The sequence below is a fragment of the Herpailurus yagouaroundi genome, unplaced genomic scaffold, assembly GCF_014898765.1.
Source record: "Herpailurus yagouaroundi ecotype Mexico unplaced genomic scaffold, PumYag 186, whole genome shotgun sequence".
Classification (NCBI taxonomy): Eukaryota; Metazoa; Chordata; class Mammalia; order Carnivora; family Felidae; genus Herpailurus; species Herpailurus yagouaroundi.
Window position 1 is genome coordinate 16,169,274 of NW_024412417.1, and position 21,085 is coordinate 16,190,358.

At 37.4% G+C, this 21,085-nt stretch overlaps 1 long non-coding RNA gene across 1 annotated transcript in view; it reads left to right on the forward strand.

The window, feature by feature from the left end:
* Nucleotides 1-297: 297 nt before the first annotated feature.
* LOC121042839 (uncharacterized) overlaps nucleotides 298-21,085 on the forward strand; it is a 21,747-nt gene continuing 959 nt past the window's right edge. Inside the window, exons 1-2 of the long non-coding RNA XR_005796481.1 lie at nucleotides 298-397; nucleotides 12,772-12,842. This is a non-coding gene — a long non-coding RNA (uncharacterized LOC121042839). The remainder of the gene's footprint in view (nucleotides 398-12,771; nucleotides 12,843-21,085) is intronic.

Genomic DNA, 21,085 nt, shown 5'->3' on the forward strand with positions numbered 1-21,085 from the left:
GAACATGGGAGAAACCCAAAAAGCCTACAACTACGGTGAATTAGAAACTACTTCAAGGAAGTATGAACTCTGAAAAGATGGGAATTATTATACTTCATATTGTTTCCCTAATAAGCTTAAATCATCCTAAAACTTTATCCATTTTATCCTCATAGATTCCTTGAGAAGGTCTGGGAAAAGGCATTATTATCTCTATTTGAGTAAGAAGGAAATTCAATGTGACATTTACTGGTATTTTATTTTAAATTTACTACTATTATTAGTAGAGGTTGAAATGAATTTGATGTATTTCAGAATGAAAAGCATTACAATCCATGAAGAATATTTCTACACTAGAGATAAAAATAAAACAAGGAGTTAAAATGTAAAAACTCAATGGAAAAGCTACTTGAAAGAGGTGAGCTTATTAATTTTTTTCTTCCCATGTGCTTGGTCTATCTTATTCTGTCTTTTATTTAAATTCAACCTGCTTTCTTGTCTTTAAGAAAAGACCTTCAGGCTCCCTTCTTATAAAAGGTTTCAGAGAAGTTTTAAGGAGGGATTTGAGAGAGGAGATGATTTTGAATAATGGGCATGAAATAGGAGACTGTTTTTAGAGTTAAGTATAGTATGGAAAATTTCAATCTTAAAAGTGGGAATATGAAACTATATGCTATATGTTTAAATCCTTTCTAACAAGGATAATAACTTTAAATTTTTAATGTGACTTTCCTTTTTTTTTTTTTTTTTTTCCTTGCTTGGTACATGACCTTCACTTTCTTGGCCTAAGGCATCCGTCTCTCTCGGTGTGTATGTAAAGAAAATAGGGATAGAGAGGTGTATCCGGCTTTTGAAGGTTAAAATAGAATTAAGCAGTAAGACAGGTTATTATCTTGAAAGACAATTTTCCAGATTGTTTATTTCCCACTTTGTCTAACAACCAAGCCAGCATGACCCATGCTCATAGAATTCTCCCAGAGTAGAGGAGATATCGCTGGCCACCATTAAAGCTTAGTGTATGAATGGGAAAAGAAGGATAAGAAAAGAAAAGCCCACCCTTTTCAATTTTGGAGATTTTTCAATTTTGGAGTAGAAAAAAGAAATAGGAATACAAAGGAACATAATTAAGGTTTCCCTTCTCTGGGCTATGTAAAAATAAGAGTCATGTTTAGGGTAGAAAGGAACCCTTCCTTCCTCCTCTCCTACCCACCCTCTACCCACCTACCCCCCACCATACATACCTCCACTTCTTATTTGAGAGGCTGAGAGGAGGTTCCTTTGAAGACTAGCTTAGGCCAACCAGAGGTCAATTTGGCTGGTCAATGTGTCCCATCAAAGAAGGACCCTGAAATGTTGCTTTTCTGAGCCACCCTTGTTTCCAGAATTAGCTGTGAGTTTGGCTGTGGAACTTGCCACAGAGGCTCATTGTCATGAGAATAATAAGTTCCCAACACTACGCTATGGGAAAGAGAAGATGGCTTAATTTAAAAGAGTATTATTAGAAGTGAAGATATAATGTTCAAAACCTATTAAGGGGTTTGTCTCAACAGGATTTGATGGTAAGAGAGAAAAGAGTCCTGTATCATTTTTAAGATCTTTGGAAGGAGAGGTGACATGAATGGTACAATGAGGAATACAGGAAGAGCAGTTTGGAGGTTGATAAATTCACTTTGGAGATTTTAGTCTGACATGCTTAAGTAATATCAAAATGGCATATGGGTTTATGGTTCAAGAAACATCTGATCTAGACAGATAGATTTGGGAACCATCACTGCAGAGGTGACAACCAAAGTCCATGGGGTGAGCGAGACAAGCAAGTGGAATATGGCGAGTAAAAGAAGCGTATCATGAATAATTCTGGGAAACACCAATATTCAAGGGGAAAAAAGGAGAGACAGATGCCTTTGAAGGGAAGGACCAAGAGGGCAGAGACAAACCAGGAGGAAAGGGATCACAAATGCCAGGGAAGAGAGCCTGAAGAAAGAGACCGTGGTCAATGGGTCAAATTCTGCTGTTAAGTAAGTGTTAAATGTTAAATAAGATAAGAACGGAGAGTTGCATTTAGCAACTCAGAGATTATAGGTGACCTTGGTGGCAACAGTTTCAGCAGAGTGTTGGGAGGCAGAAAACAGACTGTGGTGAGTTAAGGAGTTAATTTAAAATGAGAGAAGTGTGACAGTGAAAGTAAATTATTCTCTTATAGGGCTTGGCAGAAAAGAGAAGAAATTTAGGGAGAGGTTCCAGCAAGCATAGTTTGTAGGGGAAAAGCTATTAGAGAGGGAGAAATTAAAAATACCAGAGATAGAACATAATTGATAGAGGAAATCTCCTAAGAAGACAGGAAAGGGACAGGTTCTAGCATTGCTAGAAAGATTCCCTCTAGAAAAGAGGAGATACACCTCCTCTGCTGTGTTGGTTGAGGAATAAGTTAAGAATAGATGCATATTATTTTTTGGTCATGGTATCGAGAAACTGGAGAAGCCTGACTTTATTAGAAACCTTTACCTGGTGCTCAAATAAACATGAATTTTTTTTCATTTGATGAAGAGGGGGCAGTTTCTACTCATCTCAAAATTGAGAGATTGAATGGCCAAGACTCTACACTAACATGGATCTTGGGCATTTAAAATGTTCCCTTCACCGTAGTTCCCCAAGCACCATTTTGCATTCCCACCAGCAACGGATATGTGATCTAGTTCCTCCACGATATGCCAGCATTTGGTGATGTAAGCCCCCTCTCTGGTCCTTTCTCCCCCAGAAGTTCCCTTTGCTTCTTCCACTTCTGGATGGTGGGCCCATTACCATAGCCTCTGGACAGTCTCATGCTGCAAGGGAGTTTCCCCACATGCAATCCTGTCAAAGTGCTGCCCAACCAAAGTTTGTGTGTGCTACGATCACTGCATGATCATATATTTTTCTTTGATCAGCCCCAAATACCTCAATCTCCCTACACATAGCTGCCCAAATAGTTCCCTCCCCCTTGTGCCTTGAAATGTGCAGACCATTCCAAGAGTAAGGCCATCTCTTGGAACCCATGGCATGGTATTGCTAGTCGGAAAATACCTAAATGCCTAAGACTGACTCTTTGTGGGATAATGAGATTGTGTGAGCTGCACTACTTCTCTTTCCAGAATCAAACTGTTATTACACTTACGCATGCGACACTAGTAAAATGTGTGTTTAAGCTCACTTTAAATGATAGAGCAAGTTAGTCTTCTAATAAAATTTGAATATCTTCAACATTAGAAATCATGATATTTTCTAATATCAAGTTATAACAGGTTGAGGCTCTTATATACTGACTGTACTGAAGACATACTCCACTTGCCAAAGCTACTTGAAATAATGAAAATGGATTTTGCTAGAACAGCGTAGAATCTTGATGAAATATTTATGTTTTATCCTTTACTTCCCTTTGTACTTGATAGATAGTTTTTTTCCGTATGGAATAGTAGTGCCCTGTGTTTCTGCTCATGTCATGGAGACTGGATTGACAAGAAGAAATATGTGAGCATCATTTGATTGTATTCACAATTTTCACTATTGTTTTTAATTTTGAATTAAGGCAATGGAATATGTTGTTTGTTAATTTGGATAAAGCAATACCTGAGTTAGTATTCAGGTGCCAAATATTTTATTCAGATAGTGATGCACTTGCTTGTTACATGCATAGCTGCTCTTCCATCGGTACTGATCAAAACACCACTTTTACCATTTATATCCAGCTGACGAAAAATTAACAAGCATGGCATAGATTTTGAGTGAAAAATAGAATAAAGGTTTCTCAACCTTACCTCCCCCATATATACATACTATACTTATCAAAAGTGGATCATAACCTTCTGATGATAATCTGCACATTAATGCTTCATCCAATTGTGAAGTAATAAGGAAATATGAGGAAAGTTTTGCGGGTGGCTCTCATGGAATGGGCACAAAGGGATAATTGTGTCTCGTGTGAAAGCTCAGGGTGGAGCACGCTATGCATGTCAGTCAGTCATTCTCCCCATTCACTGCAGTGGTAACTAAATGGGTTTATGAACCAAATGCCATGGTGACAGGATGTAAATTATTGTTTTGCTAAATAACGTGGGTTTCCCCTTACCAGGGATGTGCTAACAATGACATTAGATGAGTACCAACCTACACAAATCAGACCAATATTAAATCTCCAATAAAATATCATTTTCTAGGTAGACTAGCCGGCTAATCTCAGATCAATTACATTGAACCCTGTCTATCATAGAGGTTGCAGAGATTCATCTTCATTACAGAATAGGCGTTTACTCTTAAAATAGAGTTAATTTTCCTACCAGCAAAATTTTTGCCATCAGCGTCATTTGTGGACATGTAAGGTAGCCTTATCTATTGACATGGTGTCCCACTCAACATTGCTTCTGATCAAGGAATTTATTTTTATAGCAAACAATAGTGACTCAATGGGTTAATATCTGTAGGATTGACTGTCTTACCATGTATTCAAACATCAAGAAGCAGCTGGTTAATAAAATTGGGAAGTATTTTATTGAAGAGCTAGCTTCTCGAAAAGATAAAATTGGCAAACCTTTAGCTAAACTAAGAAAAAATACTCAAATAAATAAAATTACACATGAAAGAGGAAACATTTTAACTGATACTACAGAAATAAAGGATCCTAAGAGACTACTGCAAATAATTACACACCGACAAATTAGAAAACATAGAAGAAATGGATAAATTCCTAGAAACATATAACCTGCCAAGACTGAATCATGAAGAAATAGAAAATCTGAGCAAGTAAGGAGATTGAAAAATCTAACAAGTAAGGAGATTGAATCAACAATCAAAAACTTCCCAAGAGAAAAAAGGGCCAAGACCAGATAATTTCACTGGTGAATTATATAAAACATTTAAAGAATAATAATACAATTCTTTTCCAACTATTCCCGCCCCTGCCCCCAAAAATGAAGAGGAGGGAACATTTCTAAACTCATTTTACAAAGCCAGCATCACCCTGATTCTAAAGCCAGATAAGGCCACTACAAGAAAAAAAAAAATAGACCAGTATCTTTGTAAATATAGGTGTAAAAACTGTCACCAGTATATTAGCAAACCGAATTCAACAGAATATTAAAAGCATCATGCACCATGATCCTGTGGGATTTATCCCTGGGTGCAAGGATGGTTCAACATATGCAAATCAATAAATGTGATACACCACATTAATAGAATAAAAGATAAAAATTATATTATAATCTCAATAAATGCACAACAAGCATTTGACAAAATTCAGTCTCCTTTCATGATAAAAATTCTCAGCCAAGTTGGTCTAGAAGGGATGTGCCTCAACATAATAAAGGTCAACTGTGTAAAGCTCACTGTTAATATCAGACTCAACAGTGAAAGGTTGAAAGCTTCTCTACTAAGATCAGAAACAAGACAATGGTGCCTACTTCGCCATTTCTAATTCGACATAATACTGGAAGTCTTAGAACAATCAAGTATGAAAAAGAAATAAAAGGTATCCAATTCAGAAAAAAAGAAGCAAAACTGATTTTGTATATAGGCAACATGTTTTTATATAGAGAAAGTACTAAAGTCCCACTCAAATACTGTTAGATCTAATTTTAAAAATTCAGTAGAGTTGCAGGATACAAACTCAACATAGAACAATTAATAGAATTTTATATAATAATAATAATGGATTATCTGAGAAAAATAACGAAAACAATCTCATTTACAGTAGCATCAAAAACAATACATTTGGGGATGCCTGGGTAGCTCAGTTGGTTAAGTGTCTGACTTCTGCTCAGGTCATGATCTCACAGTTCATGAATTTGAGCCCTGTGTCTGGCTCTGTGCTGACAGCTCAGAGCCTGGAGCCTGCTTTGGATTCTTTGTCTCCCTCTCTCTCTGCCCCTCCCCTGCTTGTGGTTTCTTTCTTTCCTTCCATCTTTCTTTCTTTCTTTCTTTCTTTCTTTCTTTCTTTCTTTCTTTCTCTCTCTCTCTCTCTCTCTCTCTGTCTCTCTCTCTCCCTCTCCCTCTCCCTCTCTCTCTCAAAAATAAATAAACATTAAAAAAATTTTAAAAAATACATTTGACCCAAGAGGTGAAACAGCTCTACATTGAAAATTATATGACATTGATGAAAAAAATTTAAGAAGACACAAATAAGTAGAAAGATACCTGTGTTCACAAGTTGGAAAAATTAATATGTTAATATGTATATACTACCTAAAGCCATCTTATAGATGTAAAACAATCCCTATTAAGATTCCAATGTCATTTTTTGACAACAATAGAAAAAAATATTTCTAAGGTTCAAATGGAACCTTAAAAAACTGAATAACCAAAGCAATCCTCTGAAGGAAGAACAAAGCTAGAAGTAGCACCATTCCAATTTCAAGCTATTCTACAAAGCAATAGTAATCTAAATCATATGGTACTACATAGAAACAGAAACACAGACCAATGGAACAGAATCAAGAGCCCAGAAATAAAACCCTTACATATAAGGCCAACTAATACTTGAAATGGAAGCCAAAAATACTCAGTGGAGAAATGTTAGTCTCTTCCAAAAATAGTGTTGAGGAAACTGAACAATCATACGCAAAAAAATGTAGTTGGGCCCTTACATTGTACCATATACAAAATTCAACTCAAAATTGATCAAATACTTAAATGTAAGACCTGAACTATAAAACTACTAAAAGAAAACATAAAGTAAAGCTCTCTAACATTAGTCCTAGCAACAATTTTTTTATGGATTCAACACCAAAAGCACAAACAACAGAAGTAAAAATAAGCTGGACTTTATCAAACTAAAAAGTTTCTGCACACACACACACACACACACACACACACACACACACACACACAACCAACCCCACAGAGAACAAAAACAATTAGTAAAATGAAAAAAGCCACCTAGAGAATGGGAGAAAATATCTGCAAACCATCTATGTTATAAGGGGTAATATCTAAAGTGTATAAGGAACTCAGGGCACTTGGGTGGCTCAGTCAGTTAAGTGTCTGACTTCAGCTCAGGTCATGATCTTACTGTTCGTGGGTTCAAGCCCTGCTCTGTGCTGACAGCTCGGAGCCTGGAGCCTTCTTCAGATTCTCTCTCTCTCTCTCTGCCCCTCCCTCACTTGTGCTCTCTCTCCATCAAAAATGAATAAACATTAAAAAATAAACAAAGTATATAAGGAACTCAAACAGTTAAATAGCAAAAAAAAAAAAAAAAAAAAAAATTAAAAAATGATCAGAGTACCTGAAAGACATTTTTCCGAAGAAGATATACAAAAGGCCACAGATACATAAAAAATTGCTCAATATCACTAATTGTCAGAAAAATACAAATTAAAACCACAATAAGATTTCACTTCACACCTGTTAGAATGGCTATTATCAGAAAGAGAGGAGATAACAAGCGCTGGCAAGGATGTAGAGTAAAGGGAACTCTTGTGCACTGTTGGTGGGGATATAAATTGGTGCAGCTATCGTGCAAACAGTATGGAGGTTACTCAAAAAAATAAAAATAGAACTACCATATGATCCAGAAATTCCATTTCTGGGTATACTTCCAAAGGAAATAAAATCATATTCTTGAAATATCTGCACCCCAGTGTACATTGCATCATTCAATTTGTATGTATATAGAATACTATTCAATCATAAAGAAGGAAATCTTGCCTTTTGCAACAATATGGACCTTGAGAGTATGATGCTAAGTGAAATGTGTCAGAAAGAGAGAGATAAATACTGTATGTTCTTACCTATGTGTGGAAGCTAAAAACCTGAACTCATAGAAATATAGAGTGGTGGTTGCCAGGGGCTGAGGGATGGGAGAAATGGAGAGATGTTGGTCAAAGGGTATAAACTCTGGCTAGATGAATAAGTTCTGGGGATCTAATTAATAATACCATATTATATACTTTAAAGTTGTTAAGAGAATAGAACCTAAATGTTATCACTACATGCAAAAAAATAGTAATTATGTGAGGGAATATAGGTGTTAACTAACATTTTATGGTAATCACTTCACAATATATACGTGTATCAAATAATCATGTTGTACAATATATATATACATGTTACTGATTTTATAATATATATTACTGATTTTATTATATAGTATATATTTATTTATTATATATTATAGATACAGATATCAATAATATATGTTATATATAGGTCCTAAAATTATATCTATATTAGATATAGATATCAATAATATATGTAATATATAGGTTGTACAAGTATATATATAATATATAGTATGTATACAGATATAAATATAGATATATCAATAAGACTGGGGAAAAAAGAGACTTGTTTAGTGATAGCATCTCACAGGAAACAGAATTTATGGGACAGAGATTCAATCCTAAATCTGATGTGTTTTCTCATACTTTGCTGAAAGAGGTGTTAATGGACTGGATTAAGTACAATAGCTCTTCCAGAGGAATCCTGTTTGCTCAAGGAAAAGAAAAAATAGCAGCACAAACAGGAAGACCTCTGGTGACACAGTATACATTATACTTCTCTTTATTAAAGACCAGGAAGATTTAACTGAGCAAAAAGATTTAACAAGGTGACAATTTTGCTTTTCCAACAGAATTCCATGGTGGCTGATTTTTGAGAAAGAGGGGATAAACATTCAGAGGGAGAGACAGACAATACCTCTTACATGGCTTTCCCAAGGGAAAGAGTCATACAGTTGTGTTTTTGAAATACATATGTGAGTGTGGTGGGTTGGAAGTAGGGAAACAGCTCTGCAAAGTGGACCATGAGCCAGGATAGCTGGATGGCAATGAATGGACTGGTCCTTAACAACCACAAGGAGAAGAATCACTTGGAAAGAGGTAGACCTACAAGAGAATTTTAAGAAGGTTTCCATATAATTCACTGCAGAAGACCTTTACCTCTCTAAATTACTCAGAATTCAATCACAAGAATCACACTAGTTTTTAAATTCAGATAATATAAGAAATTGGTGAATCAATTAGAGATTAAATTGTTGAAGGTTAAATATTGGTTAGGTATTAGAGGACTGGCAACTCAAAATGGGAACTTGGAGCGACAAGATACAGTAAGCTTAGGAAGCAGCCCTAACCCTAGGCTTGCCCACTCTGAACAAAGGGAGATGGGGGGGGATTTTTAGAACCTAGAAACCTACAGGAGGTGTCTCAGGGATCCACCAGAGCTGAGACCTAGACTTCTGAGGGATGGACACTATTCAGCTTGTGCTCACATTTTAGAATCAGTGAGGCTGATTCATTTTTATTCTGAGAATGCCAGAAGAATCCTAAAAGTGGAAGAAACTGTTTCTAGAATCGGAGGGAAGAGCCAGTGGTGAATGACAGACACAGGAATAGCCAGCAAATAGAAAAGAGCAAGTTCTTTCTTCCCTCTCCTGTCTTTTTGCTTCTCCCTGGTGCCCAACAATTGGCCAAGCATAACAGGGAGCCAGATGGCAAAGGAGAAATGTAATTTGCAGAGTATCAGCCCAGCATCACAAAGCCAACGAGAGAAGATGAGAGAAAACTGCTTCACCACTAAGCCACCCCCATGGAAGGACCTGTGGTAATGATACATATTTTTTGCAAAAGCTTTCTCGAATCAGATTTGTAGTTCCCAGATGTGTGAATGACCAGAAAGTTCTCAGGATAGCCTAGCTATGAGAGGTTTAAGCACAGATGAACACCTCTGTATACCCTGTAGCTGCATCTGGCTAAGGAATACAAAATTCCTGAGTACAGTATATTTTAGACCATCTGGTAATTTGCCATCATTCTCTCTTGGTGGCATTATATAATCCTTCCCTGGAGGAGGACCATTCAACCAAATGCAGTGCTGGTTTCTCTTCCTAAGAGCAGCTTTCTTCCTTTTCACAAAGTTTGTGCTTCCCTATCAGCCAACTGGATAAAATACAAGACGACATAAATATGGTGAGCAGGGTTGACCCTTTCCCCCATAAGTCCAACTACGTTGTGCATCTGAATGCATATGAAAGCTCCATGTTGACCCAGAGATTTTGTTCAGGGGTTGCCAAGGTACAGGAGAAGAAACACCTCTGGGGATTCATACGAATATTTTTCTTAGTGCCAAGATGCTGCTCCCACCTCACTTGTGGGGTGCTGACTGGAGCCTCAGCATTCACAGACAGTCCAGTTCACGGTCTCCCAAACCTGTACGTGCCTCATTCGACTGTCCTCTGCTGTCTGCTCCCTCTTCCCTGTATGTTTTAAGGTCCCTGGCTTACCTCGCTGTAGCCCTTCCATGACCCTTTCTTGTCCCTCAATTGTCACTTCAGTTGTCCGGCCTTAACTTCCTTTCTCCAATTCTCTGTTTTTCACCTTGGTTTCCGACTGCTTCTTTGTGCTCAGCCCTTTCTTTCCCAAACAACTACGCTGCCTGAATCTTAGACCACAGGGTCCCGTTTCATCAACCCACCCCCGCCCCCCCAGCATGTGCGTTCACACCGCTTCGGCCTCCTCTGTGTCTCCAGAAACCTTTCCTCAGTATTTGTGGTGGAGAGTCTCTGTGAGTCTACAGATCCTGCACCTTCATTATCTGCCTGTTGATCTCAGATTCCCTGGCCTCCAATTTCCTGTCTTCCTTCTTCTCTTTTATGCAATGTTCACTTCCCAACTGTCTCCTCCAGATGTTGAATGGATAATTAGAAGAAGGCCCAGCTGCATCTCACTGCTCTCACCATCTTCTTCCTTTCTGGTATTCGAGGTCTTGGAACCTGGACGGCCAGCCCCAGACCACTTCTCTAGGTTCTATTTTGATGTCTTCAATCTTCCTCCCTTAGCTCTAAGAGCCGCCCTTCCATCTGGAGTTGTGGCCCATCCTACTTTCACAGCTACATTTTTATTTTTTAACTTATTTTAACTTAAATTTATGTAAGAATAAAAATTATCCTACTTAAAGAATATCGTTAAATAAACTAGAAGTGAAGGTAAGACACACAGGGTTTATGTTTGGAGAATATTCTCCTGAAGGTCTTCAGATGATTAACAGGGTGAATCCTGGGCCTCGTGCCCCCCTGGACTTCTCTAATAAGAAACATGCCGTTTTCAAGATTCCACTTGAGAAAGTAATCCCTCAGGGGAAAAGATGCTCTAGAGAGCTTTGATAAAGTTGTTGATGCTATTTGGTAATAGTCACGATTTGTCTGAACCCACTTTCAGGGCAAAAAGGAGCCTGAGGCACTGAGCCAGGGCCACAGTCTTGACGGTATGTAGGGGATACAGTGATGAGGAAAAAGAGTCAGGAGCCAAGAGTTATTGCAGAGACGGTGCATGCCTACACAGTTATAGCGGAGGCAAGGATTCAAAATAGTTAGCAGAGAGAAACACATACACAGGGCAGAAGCGCTAGAACCCCGAAGAACACAGATCGGAGCAGGAAGGCTAAGGATGGTGAGAATTGGTGCTACCTGACGCTCTCCAGCACGGAAAGATAACAACAGGTACTTTCCTTGGGCTGCTGTGGTCCCAGCCTTCCCACAGCTGGAAAGAAGCTGTTAAGAGCGTGGAGGTCACGCAGTTAAACACCACCAATAATAGCAACGTTGGTAACTGCCAAAAGAAACAAAGCATTTAGGAAAAACCCATTGAATATAAGAAGGCTTTGTCACCGCTTAATGATTTGCTGAATAAAACAGCTCTTCATTTTCTTAAAGTTTTCAAGGTGCTTTCCAGACGTGGAGAAAATGGTGAAGCAAATGGTCTAATAGTAGTTTCTAGTGTTGTGATCCATGCGCTATCGGTTATGAAGTGATTCTTCAGTAGCCTTCTGAGAAACAGCTGAAATGTCCAGTCATTAACAGTATCAGACAGCAAGTAGCAAGGAATTCAGCAAAGCTCTCAAGTGACACTACTGTAAGATTGCACTTCCGTTCTCTTTTTCCTCCTCTACCCCCATCCTCGCCCAAAGTGAGAACTTTGGAATCTTTTGACTCCTTTCCTCTCTCTGCCTTCACCCTCACATCAGTATTTTATTTCAGGAAATGTAATGCTCGCATCTCTAGGTTATTATCAGAAATTCCCTTCCAGTATAGAGCGACTAATCCATGTGGACCATTCCCAGACACTTAGATTAACTATGTATTTATAGCTCTTTGTTGATCACCTCTATTTCTTCCCAGTTGCTTTCGTTATGCGGTTTTGGTTCTGGTGTTTTGCTTGTTTGTTTGTTTGTTTGTTTGTGTGTTTTGGTTAGTTTGTTAATATTTTGTCATTATTTTCCCTGGAAAGCGTACTTCACAGTATATTTGGGACTCTGAACTTTCTTTTACTCTTACAGCTAAGTAATGGCTTGGGTGGGTTCAGTCGTTCTTCCCAGTACTAGGAGATGTTATTCTACTGTCTTCTAGCTTTAAATGTTGCAGATGAAAAGTGATGCTTTTCATTTATGGATTACTTGTTGTTTACAAGATTTTTCCCTTTTTCTTGGATTTCAAAGTTTTTTCCAGGATATATGTGTGTCTTTTTTTTCATGTAATATGCCTATAACACAGTCAGTAAGCCCTTTTTACGTTTTCTCTTCTCTTTTTTTTAATATTTATTTATTTTTGAGAGAGAGACACAGAGCGTGAGTGGGGGAGGGACAGAAAGGGAGACACAGAATTGGAAACAGGCTCCATACTCTGAGCTGTCAGCACAGAGCCCGACAAGGGGCTCGAACCTACAAACTCTGAGATCATGACGTGAGCCGAAGCTGGAGGCTTAACCAACTGAGCTACCCAGGTGCCCCTTTGACTTTTTTCTTCTAACACTAATCCTCCTTTTGATGTTCCAGGTGATTAATTTGGCTATCAACAGTGATCATCCTTTCCTCCAAGTTAATTTTAGTAACAGCCATCCTAACAGGTATGAGGTAATATCCCATTGTGATCTGGGTTTGCGTTTCACTGATGATTGGTGATGTTGAGTACTTCCTCAAGTACCTGTTGACCGTTTGTATGTCAACTTTGCAGAAATGTCTGTTCAGATCTTTTGCTCACTTTTTTAAACTGAGGAATAGCAAATATGAAGGTTTTTTTTTTTTTGGCTATTGAGTTAGAGGAGTTCCTTTATATATTTTGGATATTAGCTCCTTATCAGATAGGTGGTTTGCAAATATTTTCTCCCAACCACCAGTTATCTTTTCATTTGGCTGATGGTTCCTTTTGTGGTGTGGAAACTTTTATGTTTAATGTAGTCCCACTTGTTTATTTTTGCTTTTTTTGCTTTTGATGTCAGATTCAAAAAGTCATTGCCAACACCAATACCAAGGATTTTTCCACCATGTTTTCTTCTAGAAGTTTTATAGTTTCAGATCTTACATTTAAATTTCTAATCCATTTGAGTTGAATTTTGTGTATGATGTGATTGAGGGGTCCAATCTCATTCTTTTGCATGTGAATATCTAGTTTTCCCAGCACATGAAGACTATCTTTTCCTTGTTTTGTATTCGTGGTGCCTTCATTTGAAGATTAGTTGACAGCATATGCAGAGGTTTTTTTCCGGTCTCTTGATTCTGTTCCATTGACCTATGTATCTGTTCTTACGGCAGGACCATACTATTTTGATTGCTGAAGCTTTCTAATATGTTTATTTTTTATTTTTTATTTTTTTTAACATTTATTTATTATTGAGAGACAGAAAGGGACAGACCGTTAGCAGGGGAGGGGCAGAGAGAGAGGGAGACACAGAATCTGAAGCAGGCTCAGGCTCTGATCTGTCAGCTCAGAGTCTGAGGTGGGGCTCCAACTCACAAACTGAGAGATCATGATCTGAGCCAAAGTCGGACGCCCAACCCACTGACCCACCCAGGCGCCCCCTGTAATATATTTTGAAGTAAGGAAATGTAAGGTCTCTAGCTTTGTTCTTGCTCAAGATTTCTTTGGCTAAGTTCAGGATTTTGATATCAGAATATCTTTATGTACTTTATAAATTCCTAAATAAAAGTCAAACTATCCCTATTGTTCAAATGTCCATGTTCATTTGAGACAGTGAATTAAAATACTTAATGGACTGAACTAGAGTTTGGCTAGTGGTTTTAAATCTTGACTTTTAAATAACTATGTGAACTTGAGAAGCTAGGGACCTTCACTTGAATTAGTGTCTTTATCTTTCAACAGGAGATAAGAATGATACCTTCCTCTTAATGCTGCTGTAATGATTACCTATGAATGGCCTAAAATACTTGGCACGTAGTAAGAGCTATATGAATCTTACCTTCATACATCCTCATACTCACTTTTAGCCACTCATATATTAACACACCTCTTGTCCAAGGTAAAGAATCCAGAGTTATTTAAATACACACACCTAAACAGTGACTACCCTGAGTTAAGATTCTATGCCCCAAAATGACAAATTCGGGTACACTCTCTGCTGAAACAATTTTGCACTACTTAGATTAACTTCTGTTTGTGCTATATGTTACAATATTAAAAAAATTATATAAATGTATTATATTGAAATAGTCAATTCTCCCTCTGTCCCCCCCCCCCAAAAAAAAAAAGAAAGAGTCACTTCCCATCAATAACCTTGACTTTTGGAAAACTAGTCGTTTTGGGGTGGGTTTTTTTTTTTTTGCTTTTTTTGTTTTGTTTTGACATTTATTTATCGTTGAGAGACAAAGTGTGAGCCTGGGAGGGGCAGAGAAAGAGGGAGGCACAGAATCCGAAGCAGGCTCCAGGCTTTGAGCTGTCAGCACAGAGCCCTACACGGGGCTCAGACCCATGAACTGTGAGATCATGACGTAAGCCGAAGTCGGACACTTACCCGACTGAGCCACGCAGGTGCCCCATGGAAAACCTATACTTTTAAATGGAATACTACAGAGGTAGGCTTATCACTTACAAGAGAAATATTGAAACCTACTACAGACAAATCTTTTACTTATTTGTTTAAATGCTCAGCATACATCAATTTCCTCTGTGAGAAGCCAAGGTTAGGTTGCAGTAGAAACTACTACTGGAAAAAATAATCTCTACGGAATTTACATTCTCATTGGCAAAATTCAACAAAGGCTAAATGATTTTATTGGGAAGGCCTTCTGGAACTCTGCAAGCATAAGAAATTTTTGTTGTTTATTTGTTGAATACCTAATTGGGGATACAATTATTGTTTTGTACTTCCTGATTCACATCAAATTGCAAAGATAGAAAGATATCTTCTGGTTTAGTGAATTTAAACATAATTTTTAAAGAAATGGTCATAACTGGCATATGAATGTTTACAGAAGTACACATTTCTCAAACTTGTGTGCATTTGTAACAGCAAACTCATCGAACAGAATCTGACTTGGTACCCCTATATATTTAACAAGCAAAAGGAATGAGGCTCCGACTGAAGTTGGAGTGTAGGATACAATTTGTTTAGTTCCTTTTTGCTCAGGCTCCTCTTTGCTCAATTTCCCCACTCTCTGACCATTGGTTTTGGAACAGTACTAGGCAGACAATTGTGTAATTTGCTGAACAAAGGTCTTAACGACAGAGAGCCGTGGATTAGAAGGGCCCTACCTGGAGGACTGCATCACTCTATGAAAACGGGCCACTCTAAGACTTAGTTTTCTTACATGTGAACTAAAATGGGCATCCTCAAAATTGGGAAAACAGGAAATAAATATGTTTTTAAACTGTGTTTGTTTTCCAAATAATATGTTTGATTGTTTTCTTCAACTTCCAAACTTTTAAAGCATTTAAAGTTAACAATATATTTGTCTTATGTGCAGCAACTTTTTAGATACGCCATAAATGCCATCTAACTACAGAATCTGGTGATTTAAGTTATATTACCACCAACAGCATTTTATAATTTTTATGGAATCAATTGATCTGCTGAAACTTTGAGTATCTCTGCTATAGTGTATTTCCTTGTGATTTCATCAACCATTTTATACCCAGAATGTCCTCTCACTGTTAAACATTAACCTTATTTTCCTTTAGGTTTTTAAAAATATTGTTTTATTTGTTACATTGAATTCTTTACTTGAAATTTATCAAACGTAATATGAAGTGAGGATCAAAAACTTTTGTTTTCTAAATTTTCCCAGTAGCATTTAAAAAATAATCCATCCCTTTGCCATTGACGTGTGAAGCTTTCTTTATCATTTTTTAGCTCCCATAAATCTTTATTCCATTTCTTTTAGTTTTTATGTCTCAATTTCTCATAACTTCTTTTTTTATTATAAAGTAACAAGGTGCTTGTGGAAATTTGGGGGAAAAACACAGAAAAACACAAAGAAGAAAATGAAAATTCCCCATAAACATTAAAATTTTGGAGAACTCTCTACTGGTCATATGTATGTATTTACAAAGGCTCCTGTAATGTTTACAAAGGAACAGCCCAAAATCAGGCTCAAGTAAACAAAGATAGTTTCTGGAAAGGATGCACTAGTGTTCTGTAGCATGAAACACAGATGTAAATTTAGGTACAAAAGTCTAGAGAGAGACGCTGGGGCAGTACCTAAGAGCAGAGAAAAGAGCCTGTAAATCTGTAAGTAGGAAAGAACAGGAGAAAGCAAATTCAAAACTCCAGGGGCCATGCACTCTAAAAGTTCTGGGAGAACAGAAATGTCTAGTGAAACATTTTTTTTTTTAATTTTTTTTTTCCACGTTTATTTATTTTTGGGACAGAGAGAGACAGAGCATGACCGGGGGAGGGGCAGAGAGAGAGGGAGACACAGAATCGGAAACAGGCTCCAGGCTCCGAGCCATCAGCCCAGAGCCTGACACGGGGCTCGAACTCACGGACCGCGAGATCGTGACCTGGCTGAAGTCGGACGCTTAACCGACTGCGCCACCCAGGCGCCCCGAGTAAAACATTTTTAAATGGTCTGCTGAGTTGTTTTCCCTATATGATCTTCAGTAAAATCCACACTACTCACTAAAGGTTTTTGTTTGACAAGATTCTTTAGGCAATGGGCTTCATGTTTTTGGTTCACATACTTTAAAATAAAATTTGAAACACAGTGAGAGCATTTTTAGGTTCACATCAGGCATCTTTCATCATGTGAAAGTAGCTTGAAAACGCTTAATTTCTGACAAGTACCAAGTATTGACATTTTAAAACAGAACTATGGTTTATTGGACGTCATAGAATCTAAATTTAATAGCAGTTTGATACCTACCATCATCCACTAAAAAAAAAAAAAAAAAAAAAAAAAAAAATATTTTAAAATTTTAAAAAATAACAAAAAAAAAAAAAAAAAAAAAAAAAAAAAGTCATGAAGACCTTCTTTAACAGTGAAAGTAGTAGTAGGAAAAGAATCTAAAATATATCTCAACTTATTTTAAGACAGACCTGTGTTATGAGAGAATACACATTAAAGGAAATGAAGATTGGGGCACCTGGGTGGCTCAGTCGGTTGAGCGTCTGACTTCAGGTCGGGTCATGATCTCACAGCTCGTGAGTTTGAGCCCCGCATCAGGCTCTGTGCTGACAGCTCAGAGCCTGGAGCCTGCGTCATATTCTGGGTCTCCCTCTCTCTCTCTCTGCCCTTCTCCCACTCATGCTGTCTGTTTCTGTTTCTCAAAAATAAATAAGCATTAAAAAATAATAATTAAAAAAAAATAAAGGAAATGAAGATTTGGAAGTGAATTCTCTTAAAAATATCTGTGCTCTTGGGGCACCTAGGTGGCTCCGTTGGTTAAGCATCTGAGTCTTGATTTTGGCTCAGGTCATGATCTCACATTTTGCGATCTCAACCCCTATGTAGGACGCTGCTGACAGTGCAGAGCCTGCTTGGGATTCTCTCACCCCTCTCTTTCTGCCCTTCCCCTGCTCCTTCTCTCTTTCTCTTTCTCTGTCTCTCAAAATAAATAAATAAACTTAAAAAAAAAATCTGTGCCCTCTTGGAGCAAGAAACAAAGAAGACAACAAAGAAAACAGCTAACAAAAGAAAGATATAAATCCTTCTTTTCTTTCTCTTTTCCTCTGTTTCCTTTTTTTTCTCCCTGTTAAAATGAGCACACATATGTAATTAAATTACATATAATTTTGAATCTTAGAATTTCCACATGGCATTATTTTAGGTTAAGTATTCTTCAAATATGTTATTTTATATTATACTATCATTATTGTATACTGTTATTTATTTTTTAATCTTGAAACACTAATTTAGAAATCTTGCAGGATTGGGGCAATTTATGTTCGGATTTTGGAGTATATAATTTCCAAGTCTTCTATTGGATCTGAACTCAAGTTATTCGCCACTTCAAGTTATTAAGGTTGTGGTTTCTTACCATCTCACTTAGTGTTAATAGTGGAGCTTCCCTAGGTTAGAAAGCCACAAAGTTGGAGTTCTTGCGCATTGCAGTGGCACTCTTTCTAGAATAAATATTTCTCAAGTTTTTGCCTGCGACTTGATGTTGTCCGGTACTTTCAAATGATAGTTTTTTAGTATTTTTGCCCATGTTTATAATTGTTTATTTCTGGAAGAATCCCCTGACTTTTTCTTGCCACTATTATGGAAATTTTGCCTACATCAATATTACTAGATTATTTAAAAAGTGTCTGCTAATTTAATAAAGTGAAACTGCTTTTTTAATATTGTAATTCAGATTACTAGTACAATTGAGCATTTTCTGTGTGTTGACTGGCTATCTATATTTCATCACTGTAAATTATCAGCTCATTTCTTTTGCTATTTTAAAATTCTGCAGTCTTATTTTTTCTTATTGGTTAAAAAGAGTTGTTACTCAGGGCACCTGGGTGGCTCAGTTAGTTAAGCATCTGACTTTTGATATTGGCTCATGTCATGATCTCACAATTTGTGAGTCCCAGCCCTGTTTCAGGCCATGCTTGGGATTCTCTCCCTCTCTCTGCCCCTTCCCTGCTCTCTCTCTCTCTCTCCCTGTCTCTCACAAAATTAACAAAAAGAGGAAGAGTTCTTATTCAAGTATTATCACTATGCCACAATTGTTTGAAAATATACTTCCCTGTTAGCAATTTACCTTTAAATTTTTTATGATATGATTAACATATAAATTGATTTTTAAAGGAGTAACATCTTTACAAATTTGAACCTTCTTATCTAGGGACCCAATTTATCTTTTTATTTATTTGAATTGGTGTTTGTCTATCCTTCTAATAGAATCAGTTTTAGCATGGGTCTCATCCATTACATTTTTAATGTTTCCATTATTGATATTGCTAGATATTGTCATAATGTATTTTTTCATTACTTCTAGCTGTTGTGATTTTATAGAAAAATCATCGGGTGCCTGGGTGGCTTAGTCGGTTAGGTGTCCAACTTTGGCTCAGGTCATGATCTTGCAGTTCATGGCTTTGAGCCTCACGTCAGGCTCTGTGCTGACAGCTCAGAGCCTGGAGCCTGCTTCGGATTCTGTGTCTCCCTCTCTCTCTCTCTGCCCCTCCCCGTCTCATGCTCTGTCTCTCTCTCAAGAACAAATGAACACTAAGAAAAAATTTTAAAAAAAGAAAAAAAAGTCATCAGTGCCCCATCAACTTTTTATTATTTTACCAAAGTTATTTGTATTACCTCACTTAATTCCCAAACAATACTATTACCAAAGTATTATTATTATTCCCATTTTATATTAAATATTTCAGTCATGTATGAATTACAAAACACATGGATTATAATATAATGAATATCCATATAGATGCCTTCCACCTAAGAAATAACCCCCAGTTAATTACTCATTTTAATTTATTACATATCATTCCCATGCCATTTATGCATATTTATGACATGGCATAGGGCTATAAAGATATATAATATTACTTTTTCACCATTTAAACAAATTTTTTTAAGTTTATTTGTTTTTGAGAGAGAGACAGAGCACAAGCAGGGGAGGAGCAGAGAGAGGAGACACAGAATCAGAAGCAGGCTCCAGGCTCCTACCTGTCAGCACAGAGCCCAATGAGGGGCTCGAACGCACAAACTGTGAGATCATGACCTGAGTCAAAGTTGGATGCTTAACCAACTGAGCCACCCAGGCGCCCCACTTTTTCAACTTAAAATGCATGTGTAAATGGTACTATGATATGTATATCTATCTATCCATCTGTCTTTTTAATTTGATACGGTGTTTCACATTTTTCCATGGTGAAACATGTATCTCTGTTCCATTCGTTTATACTGCTTTATAATATGCCTTTGTATAAATACATGGCATCTTATTTATAGTCTCATATTTATGAACTTGTTTATTATAAATCTCTACTATTGCAAATATTTATGCTCATTTCTCTATTTGTCTCTTTGTGCATAAGTGCTAGGGTTTTTCTATGTCCTAGTAGAATTTCTAAGATTAAAATACATATATCTTCAACTTTACTAGATATTGAATATTACTATCTAATAGTGACTAATTTATACTTCCACTAATAGCGTGTGAGAGTTTCCATTTCCCTACATGTTTTCCAATGCTTGGTAGCCTCAGAATTTAATTTTTGCCAATCTGAAGAGTGTGTTTCACATCTTTAAAATGTATATCTTCCTGATTCCTGGTGATATTGAACATATTTTTCAATTTTTATTATGCATGTTTTCATCTGTTAATTGCCTTCCATATACTTTCCCACCTAGTAGTATATACTAGGTTCTTTGTCTTTCCCTTATTGATTCCTGATAGCTTGTTGAATTGTCAGAATAAAATTTCTTTTACATTTTATGGACTGAAAAGGCTTTGGATTTTTTTTTGAAGTTCAACTCTTCTGAATTTTTTTTTTAAATGTTCTATTTTTTTTTTATTTAAAAAAAATTTTTTTAACGTTTATTTATTTTTGAGACAGAGAGAGACAGAGCATGAACAGGGGAGGGGCAGAGAGAGAGGGAGACACAGAATCAGAAACAGGCTCCAGGCTGTGAGCCATCAGCCCAGAACCTGACGCGGGGCTCAAACGCACGGACCTCGAGATCGTGACCTGAGCCAAAGTCGGACACTTAACCGACTGAGCCACCCAGGCACCCCAACTCTTCTGAATTTTAAAAAACTTGGGGCGCCTGGGTGGCGCAGTCGGTTAAGCGTCCGACTTCAGCCAGGTCACGATCTTGCGGTCTGTGAGTTCGAGCCCCGCGTCGGGCTCTGGGCTGATGGCTCAGAGCCTGGAGCCTGTTTCCGATTCTGTGTCTCCCTCTCTCTCTGCCCCTC